Raw genomic sequence first — 19,563 nt, 5'->3', positions numbered from 1 at the left:
GGGCTGCAATCACATGTGGTGTTTTTACAAGACCTCTCACTTGTTCATATCACTGTCTCACATTTTTCACTCCCAAATGTTGTCACATCTCATCCGTTACGTTGTGTCTGGTCAAAGTGATTATTTGGACAAAATGTAGAGTTCTGCCACGGATTCTATTATCTCTGATCTTTTACATGACTGTTTGCAGGAGGAATGTGCTCTTTTTTTACTGTTAACAAAAGATGAGGTAAAGTCTTGATTTTATAGACGCCCAATAATGTTTTAGTCTAAAGCAGCTCTCCTCCAATTAGTATTGAACATGGCCAAGCAGACTGAGAGAAAGCTGCCTAAAAAAAGTACTACTTCATAATGTCAGAAATGTAAGCTGACAGACTCTTAAATCATTTGTCATGTTACGCATGCCTATGTTTACTTAATTGTCATTTAGTTCTCTTCAACAGTGACACTTTTTGGAACCTTTCCTGGCTAGCTTTATTTTGCGTTGGAATTTTTTTTTATGTCAGTAATTTCCCCTAAAAATAAATAGCGGATAGAAATCGTGCCCTGACAGCTGTTGACGGTTGCTAAAAAAAGAAAATGATTTAGCTGTATTTATTTTCTTACTCTGGGCTACTCGGGGGACATACAATACAAGCCATATGCATTCATTTATACCACGGTAACCTCTTAATAAATTCAAGGCCTATTTTCAGAAACGATGCCAACAAACTGATAAGACTGTGTCTTTTTATATATTTTTAGGATAAGAGTGTTTAAAAAATATTAAAAAATATGTGATGATTTCAGATATGTGGAAATATCTAGCCTTTGACTCAAAAACACTGTAGGATTTAAAATTGCAGACGGCCCAGTAGCACTCGCACCGATCTCTCTCTAACTCATATTTCATAACTGACAGAATGATATCCTACATTTAGAGTCTAAGTTAAGTCTTCCCAACTGAAAGCAGGTGCCTGTTGCCACATTCAATTAAACAAAGATCCCATTACAGAAGTATGCCAATAACCCTCTATTTTAAACAGGTGGATATACACTGAGTGTATAAAACATTAGGAACAGCTTCTTAATATCGAGTTGCACCCCCTTTTGCCATCAGAACAGCCTCAATTCGTCGGGGCATGGACTCTACAAGCAGTCGAAAGAGCTCACGGGGTTGCAGGCCCATGTTGACTCCGATGCTTCACACAGTTGTGTCAAATTGGCTGGATGTCTTTTGGGTGGTGGATCATTCTTGATACACACAAACCAGTGTGCCTGGCACATACCCCGTTCAAAGGCACTTAAAAATGTTGTCTTGCCCATTCACCCTCAGAATGGCACACATACACAATCCATATCTCAATTCTCTCAAGACTTAAAAATCCTTCATTAACCTGTCTCCTCCCCTTCATCTACACTGATTGAAGTGTATTTAACAGGTGACATCAATAAGGGATCATAGCTTTCACCTGAATTCACCTGGTCAGTCTATGTCATGGAAAGAGCATGTGCAGATTACTCTCTCTGGTGCCAAGTTCATGATGGACAACTAGACCAGTGGTTGTTGTCATAAACAAAAGTGTATGTTCTGTTTGCATAGAAAGAGGAGTGTTGGTTGGCAACATATTTAGCTGTAAAGACTAAAGAATTTATACAGTATGGGTTTTAAGGGAACAAAGTGAACCTTTCAGACTGCCTTTCAGTCCTTTGGCTACTAAACAAGCCTTCATATTCAGTCCAGTTCTGCTGCATAAAAAAATGGCAGAGATTGGGAGCCCTTCAGAGTGCAGCCTGGCAAGGCGATAAAACAAGTTAACTGCACTGGCAATGAGTAATGTGGCACCTCCATGCACTTGCTCCCATTACAGGCTGCTTGCCGCAGCGTAATTACTCATAACACTGTTGCTATGCAAAAAGGGCCATAATAATAATAATAGCAATGATTAGAATGATACCAATAATCGCATACAAAACCGCAATTGGGTGACACTTCATTAGCAAACATCAAACCTCTCAGAAGGGTGCCCTCACACTCATTAAGTAGGGATGTGATAAATAACTAAGGAATCCAGTCAGTGAGAGTGAGAGATTTAACGGTTACTTTCCTGTGTAGCGTTTGTGTTTAGTTTAGTTTTTGGGACGGCTCAAGGGGTTGGGTGTGAACAAAGGTAGAAATGTGGCCTTGGGTTGTCCAGGCAGGCAGGCAGGGAAGAGGAAACCAGCGTGATGCAGAGTATAGCACGGAGTGTTTTAATACACACTTACATTTGCGAGTGGATCGGAGTTTTCTTTACTCTCTCAGGATTATTTGAATAACATATAAAAATGTCAAGGTCAGACGCAGGCTTGGAATAAAATGACCAAGCCATTACTGTCAAGCAAGAAAGGCTGCAAACGGTAATAGAGAGTTTCAGGGTGAGTTGTTCAAGGCGTGTGTTCATTTCAGAATCAATCATGGGCCGAGTGGTGTTTCGAGGCAAAAAATCGTTTTGGAATATGGTTGACCTTTTTTTTTATTCACAAGTAGTACATGAACAACTATTGGCCACAAGCCCTTGTGGCCAATAGCAGACAGCAGGCTTTTTTTGTGAGTTATCTTTAACATGGCCTGGCTGTATGGTACAGGAGGGCCCTAAGGTTACCTCCCAAATGACACCATATTCCCTATGTAGTGCACTACTTTTGACCAGGGCCCATAGTGCTCTGGTCAAAAATAATGGACTAAATAAGGAATAGGGTGCCATTTTGGATGCGGGCCTGAGATGTAAGTAGGGAGATCAGAAGTCCAGAAGAAGCAGCATCTGTTAGCTATTTGCCTGATTAATGATGCATCAAAATGAGAGATGATTGACGGTTAAAAATATAATTACCTTCATAACTTAAGTGTGTTTGTTTTAAAGCTTTACATTGTCTAGATGTCCAGAGATTAACATTTTCATAAGGCCTGCAATATGGAGGGAGACTAGACCTATAGCCTATATGTATGAAATGCCTTCTTAAAAAGGTAATTTCAATCTTTCCGTCTCGCACTACGAAAGTTTTGGACAGTTGTTTCGTGCAGATTTAAAAGCAGATTTATAGGTGCATTGATATGTGTCCGCTTCGAAATATATATACTTTGGTGTTATGGACACACACAAACGCTTTGTAAAACTAAGCTCTGTAACAAAAGAGTGAGGGAATAACTTTGCAATGGAAAGTGCTCCTTGCCAAAACTAATTTGTATTTGCCAACACAATAATGTTTGAGGTCAAGATTGTGTGGTTCAGTTACAATTACTGACTATCCATCCAGTCCTCCTTCTCTTACCTCTGTTCCAGAGTCTATGATGAACAGACCATAATTATGTATCGTAATGATACTTCTTTCTTGCCTCACATTTCTATCTACAGAAAATTGCTCACCGGAGCCCAAGGCCTATTCAGGCAGCAGTTCACTCTCCTTCATTTTGAAGTGAGTACATTTTTCTGTTCTACATTAGGCATTAGAATGTATCCATCTGAAAGTCTCCCAGTCCCTTTATGATCCCTATTGAGCGTCTTGGAGGGTCTCTTCCTTTCCTGTGGTCCTTGAAATTACTCTTTCATATAGAGCCCCTTCTTAAAAACTAACTGGCTGTGGTATAAAAGGGCAGGCAGGCAGCATTCAAGTTCTTTGCATCACGAATTTGAATGAATGTGTTACTGTAACAGATCTCTTTACAAAAAGAGATGGAGCAAAACAATCACTCATAAAGCTGCTACACAGAAGCCTCTCTGTGGTTCCTGTGTCTTTTGCCAGGCTTTGATAATGCTTCCACTCGTGTGGAGCCCTCTGTTTGTATGAGGGGCCAATTCGGGAAGCTTTGTGTTATGTTTCTTTTGCCATCGCAATTACGCGAGCTGGGACTGGTTCAACAAAAGTAGACATGACTCGCAATCCATTTATCAAAAGTTATGTGTGCAATTACAAGGTAATTCTACTGTAGGAGTGACCTGCAGATAACACTTCAGTGGTGTCCATAGGAATAACATTGTTTTTCTACTTTAAATCAGCCAAAGTTAGCTTTGGCAGCCGCTCCGTTCATTACTGTTTTACTTGCACAGAATATATTTTGGTGGATCGTGACCAAAACCAAATGGCCTTGGACACTTTCTACAGTACCCCAGGGGTACGCGCAATGCCGTCGGATGTACGCCAAACTAAAATGTGATTCACATTTTAAAAATTCAGAAAAATCCAACATGGCTATACGTTTGGGTGAGGTTCTTCTCGTCTGAGTGGCCTCGTTTCACTGCCAAAAATGAAATTAAACCATCTAGTGTTCAACGAAATAACAACACAATGTCAAATAATTAACATCCAATCACTTTAACCGTTACTCTCTTGCGGGAATTCCACTAATGGTCTGTATGTAGCCAAACGTAGCTGCTGCTCATGTTGGTATCTGTACTGATGGCGCAAACGCTATGACAGGGAGACATACTGGAGTGGTAACGCGCATGCAAGCGGTTGCTCCCGAAGCCACTTGTGTACACTGCAGCATCCACCAAGAGGCTCTTGCTGCCAAGGGAATGAAAGACGCTTTGTACACTACAGTGAAAATGGTGAACTTTGTTAATGCAAGGCCCCTGAACTCTCGTGTATTTTATTTTTATTTTATTTATTTCACCTTTATTTAACCAGGTAGGCAAATTGAGAACACGTTCTCATTTACAATTGCGACCTGGCCAAGATAAAGCAAAGCAGTTCGACACATACAACAACACATAGTTACACATGGAGTAAAACAAACATACAGTCAATAATACAGTGAAAAATAAGTCTATATACAAATTTATGCACTATGCAATGATATGGGCAGCAACCAAGTAATGCTTTTACAACATACAGAAGTGTGCTGGTTATCAAGGGGGAAAGTATTGACACGTTTTTGTTAAATTGAGAGACGAGCTTAAAGTTTTCTTTACTGACCATCATTTTCACTTGTCTGACTGCTTTTTCTCACCTGAATGGTCTGAATCTAGGATTACAGGGACTCTCCGAAACTATTCTCAATGTGCGGGACAAAATAGTTTAAGAAGTTGGAGCTCTTCTCTGTCTCCACCTTTACTTAATACCCATCCCGGTTCCGGGAGCATCCTCATCAAAAAAGCTGACTAGCATAGCCTAGCCTAACGGGACAGGGATATCATATAATATCATTTTCATGAAATCACAAGTCCAATACAGCAAATGAAAGATAAACATCTTGTGAATCCAGCCATCATTTCCGATTTTTTAAATGTTTTACAGCGAAAACACAACATGTATTTATATTAGGTAACCACAATAGCCAAACACACAACGGCATATTTTCACCATGTTTCCACCGCATAGGTAGCTTTCACAAAACCCATAAATAGAGATAAAATTAATCACTAACCTTGAACAACTTCATCAGATGACAGTCTTATAACATCATGTTATACAATACATTTATGTTTTGTTCAAAAATGTGCATATTTATAGCTACAAATCCTGGTTTTACATTGCAGCCACCATCACAAATAGCACCAAAGCAGCCAGAATAATTACAGAGAGCAGCGTGAAATACATAAATACTCATCATAAAACATGTATGAAAAATACATGGTGTACAGCAAATGAAAGATAAACATCTTGTGAATCCAGCCAATATTTCAGATTTTTTAAGTGTTTTACAGCGAAAAAAACACAATATATATTTCTATTAGCTCACTACAATAGCCAAACACACAACGCCATTTACTCCCCGCCAAAATAGCTTTAACAAAACCGACAAAATAGAGATAAAATGAATCACTAACCTTGAACAACTTCATCAGATGACAGTCTTATAACATCATGTTATACAATACATTTATGTTTTGTTCGAAAATGTGCATATTTAGAGCTGCAAATCGTGGTTATACATTGTGAATACGTAGCAACAATTCACCAAAATCTCCGGAGATATTTTGGACAGTCACCTAATCTAATCAAAGAACTCATCATAAACTTTACTAAAAAATACATGTTGTACAGCAAATGAAAGATACACTGGTTCTTAATGCAACCGCTGTGTTAGATTTAAAAAAAATAACTTTACTACAACATACAAAATGCACTATTGTGAGACAGCGCTCACCTATTCTCCGCCGAGTTGGAGTCAACATATTACACAGAAATACGAAATAACATCATATATTGTGTCTTACTTTTGCTGAGCTTCCATCAGAATGTTGTACAAGGAGTCCTATTTCCAGAATAAATCGTTGTTTGGTTTTAGAATGTCCATTTCTTCTGTCGAATTATCAACTTTGGCTAGCCATGTGGCACAAACATGCCCATCATCTCTTGGCGCAAAGAACGGAAAATTCCAAAAGTCCCAATAAACGTTGAATAAACTGATCAAACTCGGTTGAAAAATCCTACTTTATGATGTTTTTCTCATATGTATCAAATAAAATCAGAGCCGGAGCAATTCGTGTGTATACCAAATGTCGAGGTCCCCCGCTCGCCGTCGAAAACAAACAAAATATCGGACCTGTCACTCCAAAAGCTCTTATTCGGCCTCACATCAAGCTAGACACCCCATTCAACCTTCTACTGCCTGTTGACATCTAGTGGAAGGCGTATGAAGTGCATACATATCGATAAATAAAAGCCAATTGAATAGGCAAGCCCTGACACAGAGCCTCGTTTTCAGATTTTTCACTTCCTATATGGAAGTTTGCTGCCAAATGAGTTCTGTTTTACTCACAGATATAATTCAGACAGTTTTAGAAACTTCAGAGTGTTTTCTATCCAATAGTAATAATAATATGCATTTAGTATGATCTAGAACAGAGTACGAGGCCGTTTAATTTGGGCATGATTTTTTCCAAAGTGAAAACAGCGCCCCCCTATTCACAAGAAGTTTTTAACAAGGACAACACGCAGGTCTTTCCATCATTGTGTGATTTTTTGTGTGCAAACTCAAGCTTACGGACAATGTCAAATGTGATTTAGTGAAGCACCTGAGTGAGTTGGTTGCGCAATTACGCAGGTACTTTCCCGAAACGGATGACACAAACAACTGGATGTGTTATCCCTTTCTGCCCTGCCTCCAGTCCACTTACCGATATCTGAACAAGAAAGCCTCATCGAAATTGCAACAAGCTGTTCTGTGAAAATTTAATTTAATCAGAAGCCACTGCCAGATTTCTGGATTGGGCTACACTCAGAGTATCCTGCATTGACAAATCGTGCTGTTAAGACACTGATGCCCTTTGCAACCACGTACCTATGTGAGAGTGGATTCTCGGCCCTCACTAGCATGAAAACTAAATACAGGCACAGACTGTGTGTGGAAAATGATTGAAGACTGAGACTCTCTCCAATACAATCCAACATTGCAGCGTTATGTGCATACTTTCAAGCACACTCTTCTCATTAACCTGTGGTGAGTGTAACGGCTGTTTGAAGAAGAGGACCAAGGTGCAGCGTGGTACGTGTTCATGATTTTTAATACAGCTGAACACTAGAAACAAAAAATAACAAAGCGGAACAAACGAAACAGTTCTGTCTGGTGCAGACACACAAAACAGTGGTCAAGAGCTACCTAAGTATGGTTCTCAATCAGAGACAACAATAGACAGCTGCCTCCGATTGAGAACCACACCCGGCCTAACAACAAAGAAATACAAAACATAGAACACAAAACATAGAATGCCCACCCCAACTCACGCCCTGACCAAACCAAAATAGAGACAAAAAGGATCTCTAAGGTCAGGCCGTGACAGTGAGTTATTCATTTTCATTCCTTTTTGATGAAAAAATAAGGTTTTATATGTAAGATGGTTCAATAAAGAGCTGAATTATTGATTATTATTATTTGTGCCCTGGTCGTATAAGAGCTCTTTGTCACTTCCCACAAGCCGGGTTGTGACAAAAACTCACACTCATTCTTATGTTTAATAAATGTATCGTGTGTATCGTGTGTGACAGGCTTACAATTATGGCAAAACACAACATTTGAGATTGCGCTGACCCTGGTGCTAGAGGGGGTACACAGCTGGAGGTTCAATGTTTGAAGGGTTACGGGACAATAAAAAGTTTGGGAACCATTGATTGACAGGATATTGATTATGATTCAGAATTAAGTGACTCAAATATTTAAAATGTCTATCACTGTCCTTTTCTTCAAGCCCATACACTTATGTCCAAAGCAGCATATAACATATAAGGCTATATAAAGATTAAAGTGATTGGTTGAATTAAGTGATTGATTGACCCTGGTGCTATGCCTTCCCTCAGGTTCCAGGAGTACAAGGCCCAGAAACCTGCCAAAAGGGCCACCATCAGGAAATGTGGAGGCATCCAGCCCCTGGTCAACCTGCTGATCTGGAACCAACCAGGCTCTGCTGGTCAACGTCACCAAGGCTGTGGGGGCCTGCACCACAGAGCCAGAGAACATGGCGTAAGTCATAGAGATGTATAATATATTTAATTATGTGGTGTAAATCACCCACCCAGTTCAAATGAGCAACCGTGGTGGTAAGCACTTTGTTTGAAGTCTCACTTATGACCAGACGTGCACTGCAATGTCATTGCAAGCTCTTCAAAATGTATCATAACCTCTGTTATTAGCAGCCATTCAGCATCATAATTGGTCCTATTAATGTTGTTGACAGACAGTGTTATGACACAACTCTGCTACTCTCTGTTCATCATATATGCATAGTCACTTTAACGATACCTACATGTACATACTACCTCAATAAGCCTGACTAACAGGTGCCTTGCTACTCTTTTTTCAAATTTCTTTTTTACCGTTGTTTTATTTCTTTACTTACCTACACACACACACATATCTTTTTTTTCCGCACCATTGGTTAGTAAGCATTTCACTGTAAGGTTGTATTCGGCGCACGTGACAAATAAACTTTGATTTGATTTGATTTGACTTGGCATGTGTCCTAATGATGATGTAAGGCTATGATCTTAATCATTCATCTTTACCAGGTAGGTTTCATGTTTCATGTTCTTTTTCAGCTGAGTGACAGTTTTAAAAGCCTTGTTTATTGACCCTGCTGTGATAAATATGGTTGTGGTGGCGCGTCCTACAGTTTTACTGTACTTCTGTGGTCATTCATGGTGCTAGGCTGGTCAGGGTAGCATACCTTCAGCCATCCAAGCCCTCAGGGCTGTAAAAACATAAACACTGAACACGTCCAGTCCAGTCCTGCTTCTAGACTACAGTAAGTGCTCATTTGGTTTCAATGCTCCCAAATGCTGCAAACAGTACAATATACAGTCCCATCTGAATTCCATTGCTTTTACAAGGCTGTTACAGACTGCAAGGCCCTAACTTAATTAACACTGGGCGCAAATAAATAACTTAAGTCCGAGTACATTTTGTTAGGCAAGCCATTAACGCCATTGTCAGGAAAAAGTAATATGGTTAAGATAAGCAGAACCACAGTGGTGCAATAAAAAGTGCAGAACGTTGGTGTGAAGAAATAAGGCCATTTCAGCAATTAGGCTAGCTAGCCTAATTTCCCGAAGACATTCAACACACAGCCCAGGCAGAATGTTACATCAAAACCCATTCATTCAGGTCCATGTTTTCACATGGAATGTATATTTAGGCCTTGTCATTTTGATTTCACATTTAGTTGTGGACAGAAAGACGTTATTTCCACAAGTGCTTTTTGTATTTCTTGTGGCAGTGACTTATTTTGAGGACCTGTGTGTACAGTAGTTCGCTGAGCAATTAACATAGCTCACATTTGATTGTTTCCTGCTCCAGACCACGTATGGTCAGAGCTGGTTTTCAGATTAAGGACCAGGGCCTGCTATTGTCTCACTGATTTACTGGACTACAGGGTGATGACTGTTTGTCTGTGGTCCTAAGTCTGGTGCTCCAAATTCAGGCGCAAAATCCATGTCAGTTAACTTGGCTTTGTTTTCCTGGTGCAGGATCACATGGCCAGGGAAAAAGTTCTTCCCTTACAATGTGAGATACAACAGATAGCTGTTTTCACATGTTGAGCTTAAATTTCACATGTGAAACCATATTTTCATATGTGTTAGATTTAGAGTTCACATGTTAACACCACCTTTTCACATGTGAGAAGAAAAGAGTGTTTTCACCTCACATGAATTGCAGTTGCGAAAATCGGATTTGCAGTGTGAAAATGCACATGTGAAAGTGTAGTGGACATGAGTCGGACGTGTTTGTTGGGTCCTCTTGGTTGAGTGGTCAAGATGTTGGCTTCTCCTGTGGGAGCCCCAGGTTCTAATCCTGCCAGTTACCAAAGCACACATGTGAAATGTATAATGGGAGAAAGGGGGATACCTAGTCAGTTGTCCAACTGAATGTATTCAACTGAAATGTGAATCAGAGAGGTGAGGGGGACTTCCTTAATCGACATCCACATCTTCGGCGCCTGGGGAACAGTGAGTTAACTGCATTGCTCAGGGGCAGAACGACAGATTTTTACCTTGTCAGCTCGGGGATTTGATCCAGCAAGCTTTTGGTTACTGGCCCAACACTCCAACCACTAGACTACCTGCCGGAAGGTATGCCACCTGTGAAACGTTGGGAAACCACATGTGTCTGAGTTTACGTGAAAGATTAACATATGTGAAACTTCATATGTGTCCGAAAGCCATGTCTGACTTACGCATGTTTTTTCATGTCCTTTTCACAATGTGATTTTTTCATTTTTTGGTTGTTGGAAGGGTTACTATTCAAAACAAACTTATCGATAAGACTACCTATATATTTTTTTATAATTTTAAATAACTAATCATTTTATTTGCTTATTTTTATTCTAAGCCATTGCACTGTATAGGTTCATAAAATCATAGACAAAATAAATATTCAAATACAGGAAAATATCACATTACAATCCCTTCTGTAACTTACAAGAAAGAACACACGTTGTGCAACTGCCTTGAGACTTTGTGGTCTCCCCGTTTCCATCCCTCATCCAAACTGTCAGTTGTCTCCTTCATGCTAACGTGTTTCATACCTGCTCTTGTGAGGACAGTACTTTTCTGGCACTTGATATGAAGTTTAGTTTGTTGTTGGGCTTGATTTAGGAGGCCCTACGGACTGGAATCTTATGTTATGATCCACCCAGACTGATTTATGTGCAAACGGAAGACAGATGGCGCAGGGGACTTCTTCTGATGAGTGCTCGCTCGTTTGCAGTCACGGAGATACCGTGATTAGGGAGTGTTTAATTAATTATGACAGCATTCAATGTCGGCCTTGTTGGTGGAAGCACACATGGGAAACACGTTACATGTTATTTATACCAGACAACGGGCGCACTGTGGCGTAATTCTTTGGGTTCCCAGACCCTGACTACAGCCTTAACTACAGTCATGTACGCAGCTTGAAATATGGCTTATGCTTAAGTAAACTTCAACTCAGACGCAATGAAATATAGAGAGACCTGTCTACTGGCTCTGTTTGATTTGGAAAGAAGTACCCCTGGACTACCCACCGTACAGTATAATGTTATTTTGGTTCTATAAATAAATATCTGTATGGACTTCACTCACTATGCATGAATTTACACAAGTTAACCTTTGGCCTAACATCACGTAGGTGGTCAATGATTTCTCATGGAGATTCACTTTACCAGACGAGACAGAGAGTGGGTTTTTAGAGCTGTGGTGGAAACCGAATTGGACTGGTGAAGGTTGGTTTGTGATTGAAAACCCATTCAGCTAAATGTCTGATACCTTTGATCCTGCCCTGTGATGGCTTTTCAGGGCCTGGACCTGGACAAACTGCTACTGTATGGCACAGACCAGCCCAGCCAGTTCTGAGAAAAAGAAGCTCTCAAATGCTCCTCTTAGCTGTCAAAGTATGGTGTAGATCACACTGTAATATCAATCTCTCTCCCTTTCTCTTCTCTCTCTCTCTCTCTCTCCCTCTTCCTTTCTCTTCTCTCTCTGTCTTTCTCTGACTTTGTCTCTCTCTCACTCCCTTTCTCTTCTCTCTCTCTATTTTCTCTCACTCTTCTCTTTTTTCTCTTCCTCAACAGGATCATTGACCGTCTGGATGGAGTGCGCCTGCTTTGGTCCTTGAAAAACCCAAGTCCAGATGTCCAGGCCAGTGCTGCATGGGGTATTTGTCCATGCATTGAAAATGCAAAGGTACAGTACCAACCTTTTTTTACCCACTCACAGTAGCACTACATTTGTTTTAATTATTTAATTATAACGACAATTCTGCTCAACAACAAATGTAACTTTGCCATAAAAGTTGTTGTTGTTATATTGCAAGTTTATATTTGTATGTTGATCATTGCTGTAATATGTTTATCATGTTTATCCTGTTTGGATCCCTCTCTTTGTCACTGTTCAGCCTGTGATATCATCATGTCAGCCTCAAGGCTCTCTGTCCTTAAAGATGCACTATGCAGAAATCTCTCCGCCATTTCCTGGTTGCAAAAATTCTAGTTTGCCTAATTTGGAATTTATGTGACTGAACAAGGAAGTATAGTGTAGAGAATCATTGTACCATCTAAACCGCTGTGAAATATATTTTCCATAACCACAAATATTGTATTTTCCGCTGTTTCAAGTTGGTATACAAAATCGAATGTAAAAGACTCAAAAACAAAACTTAAAAACCGGGAAGCATAGAAATATCACAGATAGAACAGATCTTCGGCTTCTTAGACTTGCTTTCAATGAGAATGAAGTTACATATTGCAGCTTTAAAGACAATCTGGTGTTGGGAGGTTGTAGCAGGGGCAGTGCTGTATCACTATAGGCTTACATGAACCCTCCACTAATATAAAGCAGAACACGCTGATCTTTGTTGGTGAACTGGGAAACAGTTCAGAAAGGCAGGCAGTCAGGCAGGCAGGCAGGGAGACTAGGAGGAGTAATATCCTGTGGCATGTTCTGATTCCTCTGTTGAAAATCCTCCCTCAACATGCTCTGAGTTACAGTGTCACACAACCAGCAGCAGTTTCTTCTTACACAACAAGCAGGGTGCCAGGCAGGCCGTGTCTCCTGTGACCCCATGCTGCATATCCAATCTAGGCTGCTGAACATACTGCTAATGTACAGTCCTCACAACATTAGGTCCGACTGTATAGCATGCATATACACTCCGCATTCCAAATTGCACCCTGTTCCCTACATGGTGCACTTCTTTTGACCAGAGGGCCCATAGGGCTCTGGTCAAAAATAGTGCACTATGTAGGAAACATGGTGCCATATGGGACGTACCCACAGTATATTGCATTCAGATAGAACTGCTGAAATATAACTGTGTCAACCCCCCCCCCCCCCGAGCTGTTGTATATTTTTTCAGAAATACAAACGGAACATTGTTCTATTAGATTATCGACATGATTAACGTAAACAGGTTGTCAATCGGACAGTCTGTTTAAACAGATAAATTGGGTCCAGTTCAGGCAGGTGTCTCAGTCCCAGTTAGGGTGAGGGAGATTTTCACTTGCTAGAAGGAATTTTTCTGGCTCAGAAGTGTTGCAAAAATGATATATGGCAACCATATGGAAGAGGAGGACCGGCCGCAGCTCAACTCACTATTTGAACGCTAACAAAGTTTGACAATGTTTGTCTGGACTCTACAGTGCCAATTTTTGTAGGAATACATGAACATGCTCTTTGGTTGATTTCTGAGACAGGGTCAATGACAAGAGCTAAACAGTGCAGGGTTTTGCCCGTCGAGGAGAGCGAGGGGAATTCGACACTGCTTGGTGTAGTAGTAGTTATTTAGATAAAACCCCCATGTGGTTTTAGTTAGCAGTTCCACAGTGGATTTTGAGAGAATCACGGTGTAAATGCAGCTGCTGGATGCTCCAGTAAAGTCCATATCTCTACTCGTCCTCAGACACATTTCGACACATAGAGGATTCAGGAACAGTACGCCTCACTACCGGCCTGCCTGGCTTGCCTGGCCAGCTCTCTGCTGTGAGTAAAGCCCCAGTCATTATTGCATGCAGGCAGTCAGCAGGGGCTTTGCAGTGAATCAGTCAATTAGCTTTGTTCCCTCAATCAAGGATGTAACCTGCCCTGCTGCTCATGTAATGAAGGGCATCATTCATTTGCCAGGACACGGGCAACTTGCAATGAGTGATGTATTTTTATTTGACATAGTAGCCTACCGTATAGCAGCATATGGAAGTAGGAGCCTGATTGCTTGCTGGAGAGGGTCAGGGCAAACTACTCTGCTGTGCCACTTGGGAAGTGCTGTGCCACTTCCTTCCCTCTCCCTCGGTCTAGTCTCCATCACGCACACCGACCAGATAATGTGTTTTCTATTTCATTTTATCTCTGGGGAAAAGGGACAGCAGGATTACATGGGCCTTGCGTGTGTAGCTTCATAATGCTGCGGTTTTTAGGAATCTGGGGTTCTGTCCAGGCCATGAAAGGGATCCTCACTAGTCTTTCACAGCTGGTGGCTTGAGAAGCGCTTCCCCTGTTGCTGGTGAGTCGTGGCATCATCAGTATTCCTGAGGAAATGCTTCCTGTGCTGTGTGTTGTTGGGGCAGAGTGAAGCGGAGGGGTGGTCAGCTCCTGGCCCTGGTTCTGGCCCGGCACACACTGCTCAGCTTCTGGCACCACATCTGAGGGGAGCGGAGAGAGAAACACCACCATGTCCTGTCCAGCTCTCTGAGCCCTGGTCTGTCAGAGCTAGAAGGCTCCATTAAAAACTCCTCACTGCCTGCAATCATGTCCTATGTAAGAATGCTGTTCATCGACTACAGCTCAGAATTTAACACCATAGTACCCAACAAACTCGTCATTAAGCTCGAGACCCTGGGTCTCGACCCCGCCCTGTGGAACTGGGTCCTGGACTTTCTGATGGGCTGCCCCCAGGTGGTGAGGGTAGGAAACAACATCTCCACCCCGCTGATCCTCAACACTGGGGCCCCACAAGGGTGCGTTCTCAGCCCTCTCCTGTACTCCCTGTTCACCCATGACTGTGTGGCCATGCACGCCTCCAAACTCAATCATCAAGTTTGCAGACGACACTACAATGGTAGGCTTGATTACCAACAACGACGAGACGGCCTACAGGGAGGAGGTGAGGGCCCTCGGAGTGTGGTGTCAGGAAAATAACCTCACACTCAATGTCAACAAAACAAAGAGATGATCGTGGATTTCAGGAAACAGCAGAGGGAGCACCCCCCTATCCACATCGAAGGGACAGTGGTGGAGAAGGTGGAAAGTTTTAAGTTCCTCGGCGTACACATCATGGACAAACAGAAATGGTCCACCCACACAGACAGCGTGGTGAAGAAGGCGCAACAGCAGGAGGCTAAATAAGTTTTGGCTTGTCACCAAAAACACTCACAAACTTTTACAGATACACAATCGAGAGCATCCTGTCGGGCTATATCATCGCTTGGTACGGCAACTGCTCCGCCCACAACCGTAAGGCTCGCCAGAGGGTAGTGAGGTCTGCACAACGCATCACCGGGGGCAAACTACCTGCCCTCCAGGACACCTATACCACCCGATGTCACAGGAAGGCCAAAAAGATCATCAAGGACAACAACCACACGAGCCACTGCCTGTTCACCCCGCTATCATCCAGAAGGCGAGGTCAGTACAGGTGCATCAAAGCTGGGACCGAGAGACTGAAAAACAGCTTATATCTCAAGGCCATCAGACTGTTAAACAGCTGCTGTCACTCAAATCTCTAGCCACTTTAATAATTAAAAAGTGGATGTAATAAATGTATCACTAGTCACTTTAAACAATGCCACTTCATATAATGTTTACATACCCTACATTACTCATCTCATATGTATATACTGTACTCTACCATCTACTGCATCTTGCCTATGCCGTTCGGCCATCACTAATCCATTTATGTACTGTATATGTACATATTCTTACACTTGTGTGTATAAGGTAGTTGTTGTGAAATTGTTAGATTACTTGTTAGATATTACTGCATGGTCGGAACTAGAGGCACAAGCATTTCGCTACACTCGCATTAACATCTGCTAACCATGTGTATGTGACCAATAAAATTTGATTTGATTTGATTTGTCCCTTGTGAAATAGGCCACTCACATTGAGGCTAGTGTGCTTGTGGTTAACTGGTGTGGCTATTGATTTATTTATCCTTTATTTAACAACGTGAGTCCCAATGAGATGCAAATCTCTTTTACAAGTGAGCCCTTGGCTTGGTACAACCCCACACAACCTCCAATGGGAGGAAGTTATGATTAATCAAATGAAATCAAATGTTATTTGTCACATGCACCGAATACAGGTGTAGACCTTACAGTGAAATGCTTACTTACAAGCCCTTAACCAGCAATACAGTTTTAAGAAAAATACCTAAAAAAACAAGAAATATGAGTAACAAATAATTAAAGAGCAGCAGTAATATAACAATAGCGAGGCTATATACAGGGGGTACCGGTACAGAGTCAATGTGCAGGGGCACTGGTTAGTCAAGGTAATTGAGGTAATTTGTACATGTAGGTAGAGTTATTAAAGGGACTATGCATAGATAATAAACAGAGAGTACCAGCAGCGTAAAATAGGGGGCAATGCAAATAGTCAGTCCGGGTAGCCATTTGATTAGATGTTCAGGACTCTTATGGCTTGGGGGTAGAAACTGTTTAGAAGCCTCTTGGACCTAGACTTGGCACTCCGGTACCGCTTGCCGTGAGGTAGCGGAGAGAAAAGTCTATGACTAGGGTAGCTGGAGTCTTTTACATTTTTTAGGCCTTCTTCTGACACCGCCTGTAATAGAGGTCCTGGATGGCAGGAAGCTTGGCCCCAGTGATGTACTGGGCCGTACGCACTACCCTCTGTAGTGCGTTGTGGTCAGACGCCGAGCAGTTGCCATACCAGGCAGTGATGCAACCCGTCAGGATTCTCTCAATGGTGCAGTTGTAGAACCTTTTGAGGATCTGAGGACCCATGCCAAATCTTTTCAGTCTCCTGAGGGGGAATAGGTTTTGTCGTGCCCTCTTCACGGCTGTCTTGGTGTGCTTGGACCATGATAGTTTGTTGGTGATGTGGACACCAAGGAACTTTAAGCTCTCAACCTGCTCCACTACAGCCCCGTCGATGAGAATGGGGGCATGCTCGGTCCTCCTTTTCCTGTAGTCCACAATCATCTCCTTTGTCTTGATCACGTTGAGGGATAGGTTGTTGTCCTGGCACCACACGGCCAGGTCTTTGACCTCCTCCCTATAGTCTGTCTCATCGTTGTCGGTGATCTGTTCACTCATGACTGTTGTGTCATCGGTAAACTTAATGATGGTGTTGGAGTCGTGCCTGGCCATGCAGTCATGAGTGAACAGAGAGTACAGGAGGGAAATGAGCACGCACCCCTGAGGGCCCCCGTGTTGAGGATCAAGCGTGGCGGATGTGTTGTTACCTACCCTTACCACATGGGGGCGGCCCATCAGGAAGTCCAGGATCCAGTTGCAGAGGTAGGTGTTTAATCCCAGGGTCCTTAGTTTAGTGATGAGGTTTGAGGGCACTATGGTGTTGAACGCTGAGCTGTAGTCAATGAATAGAATTATCACATAGGCGTTCCTTTTGTCCAGGTGTGAAATGGCAGTGTGGAGTGCAATAGAGATTGCATCATCTGTGGATCTGTTGGGGCAGTATGCAAATTGGAGTGGGTCTAGGTTTTCTGGCATAATGGTGTTGATGTGAGCCATGACCAGTCTTTCAAACCACTTCATGGCTACAGACGTGAGTGTTGTGGGTCAGTAGTCATTTAGGCAGGTTACCTTAGTGTTCTTGGGCACAGGGACTATGGTGGTCTGCTTGAAACATGTTGGTATTGCAGACTCAAACAAGGAGAGGTTGAAAATGTTAGTGAAGACACTTTCCAGTTGGTCAGCGCATGCTCAGAGTACACGTCCTGGTAATCCATCTGGCCTGCGGCCTTGTGAATGTTGACCTGTTTAAAGGTCTTAATCACCCAGACAATAATGTCGTAGATGGAGATATAATGTTGATGGAGATGTTGATTGAGCGTGCTTTGTGACATTTTTCATTCTGCCCTCTCTAATTATACGCTTTCCATAATCTTGGTTTACTATTTCCATATTAATCGAGACATTACAGGCTGGCAGTAGCTGTATATGCCACCTTGATACTCAGTTGTGGAAAAAGTACCCAACTGTCATGAGTAAAAGTAAAAGTCATCCAGTAAAATTCTACTTGAGGAATTGTGTAAGACTTTCGTTTCAAATATAAGTAAGTATTAAAAGTAATTGTTAAAATGTACTTAAGTATCAAAAGTAAAAGTATAAATAATTTCAAATTCCTTATATTAAGCAAACCAGATGGCACCGTTTTCTTGTTTTTTTAATTTATGGACAGCCAGGGCACACTCCAACACTCAGACATCATTTACAAACGAAGCATGAGGGTTTAGTGAGTCCTCCAGATCAGAGGCAGTAGGGATGACCAGTGATGTTAGGTTGATAAGTGTGTGAATTTGACTATTTTCCTGTCCTGCTAAGCATTCAAAATGTAATGAGTACTTTTGGGAGTCAGGGAAAATGTATGGTGTAAAATATACATAATGTACTTTAGGAATGTAGTGAAGTAAAAGTAAAAGTTGTCAAAAATATCATTAGTAAAGTACAGATACCCCAAAAAACGACTTAAGTAGCACTTTAAAGTATTTTTACTTAAGTACTTTACAGCACCTTTGATGCTGTATATTCCCCCCTTTGGTGGCGATTAGGTTGATGTATGATTTAAAAAGCATCCCGATCTGCCAAGCCTCAATGAAGGACGCGTCCGAGGTGGTTCTGAGAGAGGCTCACCAGCAGCGTAGCCCCATAATTGTCTGAGACTCCTGTGGTATCAGCCCATCACTGGTGCCCATGAACTCAAATCAGGGTCTATGGTGCTAGCTTGGCCTGAACGGTCAGGGAAACACACTGACTCCTTCAGTTCCTTTGTGACTGACTCCGGTCCCTTGTTCTTCTGAACAGTGTAGGCTATATGGAAAGGTCATTAGATACAGATGTGCTATCTTAATTTGACCAGTTTCTCACAGCTGGAAAATAATCCTGCAGCAACAGGAAATGTGAATTATTATGTGGATTATAATTAATGGACCTTTTTGTAGGGGTTGATACATTTTTTTCGATAGGATAAATCAAATCTGACATTTTAAAGTGGAAATTTCAAACTTTAGAAGCCTTTTTAAACCTTGAATACACTGCAATTAGCATTTCCTGCTGCACAGGGAAATTCTCTTCAACAACAGAGTGATCAAATGAAGATAGAACATCTGTAGGCATTCTGTTGAGTATTAGTGTTCTGAACAGTGTTGGCCTAACCTACATGGAGGGGTAGAAAAGGAAGTCCAAATAACTCCTCATCCAAATGGATAGGCTGACATTAGATAGGTCTGCTGTAGAAGTATTAGTTTCCCTTGGCCCTCATATTACTTGGCAATAAATCCCCCCAAAATTACTCTGTTGATTTCTGTAAATGGCTTTTTATAACAAACAGAACCTATCTCACCTATTTGGCGTGCTTGATGTGGAATAGCTACTGGCACACCACACAGCCCATCCGTATTGACAATGGCACTTTCCGTAGAGCGGAAAGCAG

At 41.8% G+C, this 19,563-nt stretch overlaps 1 pseudogene; it reads left to right on the top strand.

The window, feature by feature from the left end:
* LOC129860064 (outer dynein arm-docking complex subunit 2-like) overlaps positions 1-19,563 on the top strand; it is a 73,952-nt pseudogene that overhangs the window by 38,369 nt on the left and 16,020 nt on the right.

The sequence above is a fragment of the Salvelinus fontinalis genome, chromosome 7 (genome assembly GCF_029448725.1).
Source record: "Salvelinus fontinalis isolate EN_2023a chromosome 7, ASM2944872v1, whole genome shotgun sequence".
Lineage (NCBI taxonomy): Eukaryota > Metazoa > Chordata > Actinopteri > Salmoniformes > Salmonidae > Salvelinus > Salvelinus fontinalis.
The sequence above is the reverse complement of the archived record's forward strand: the minus strand, read 5'-3'. Positions and strand labels throughout refer to the sequence as shown.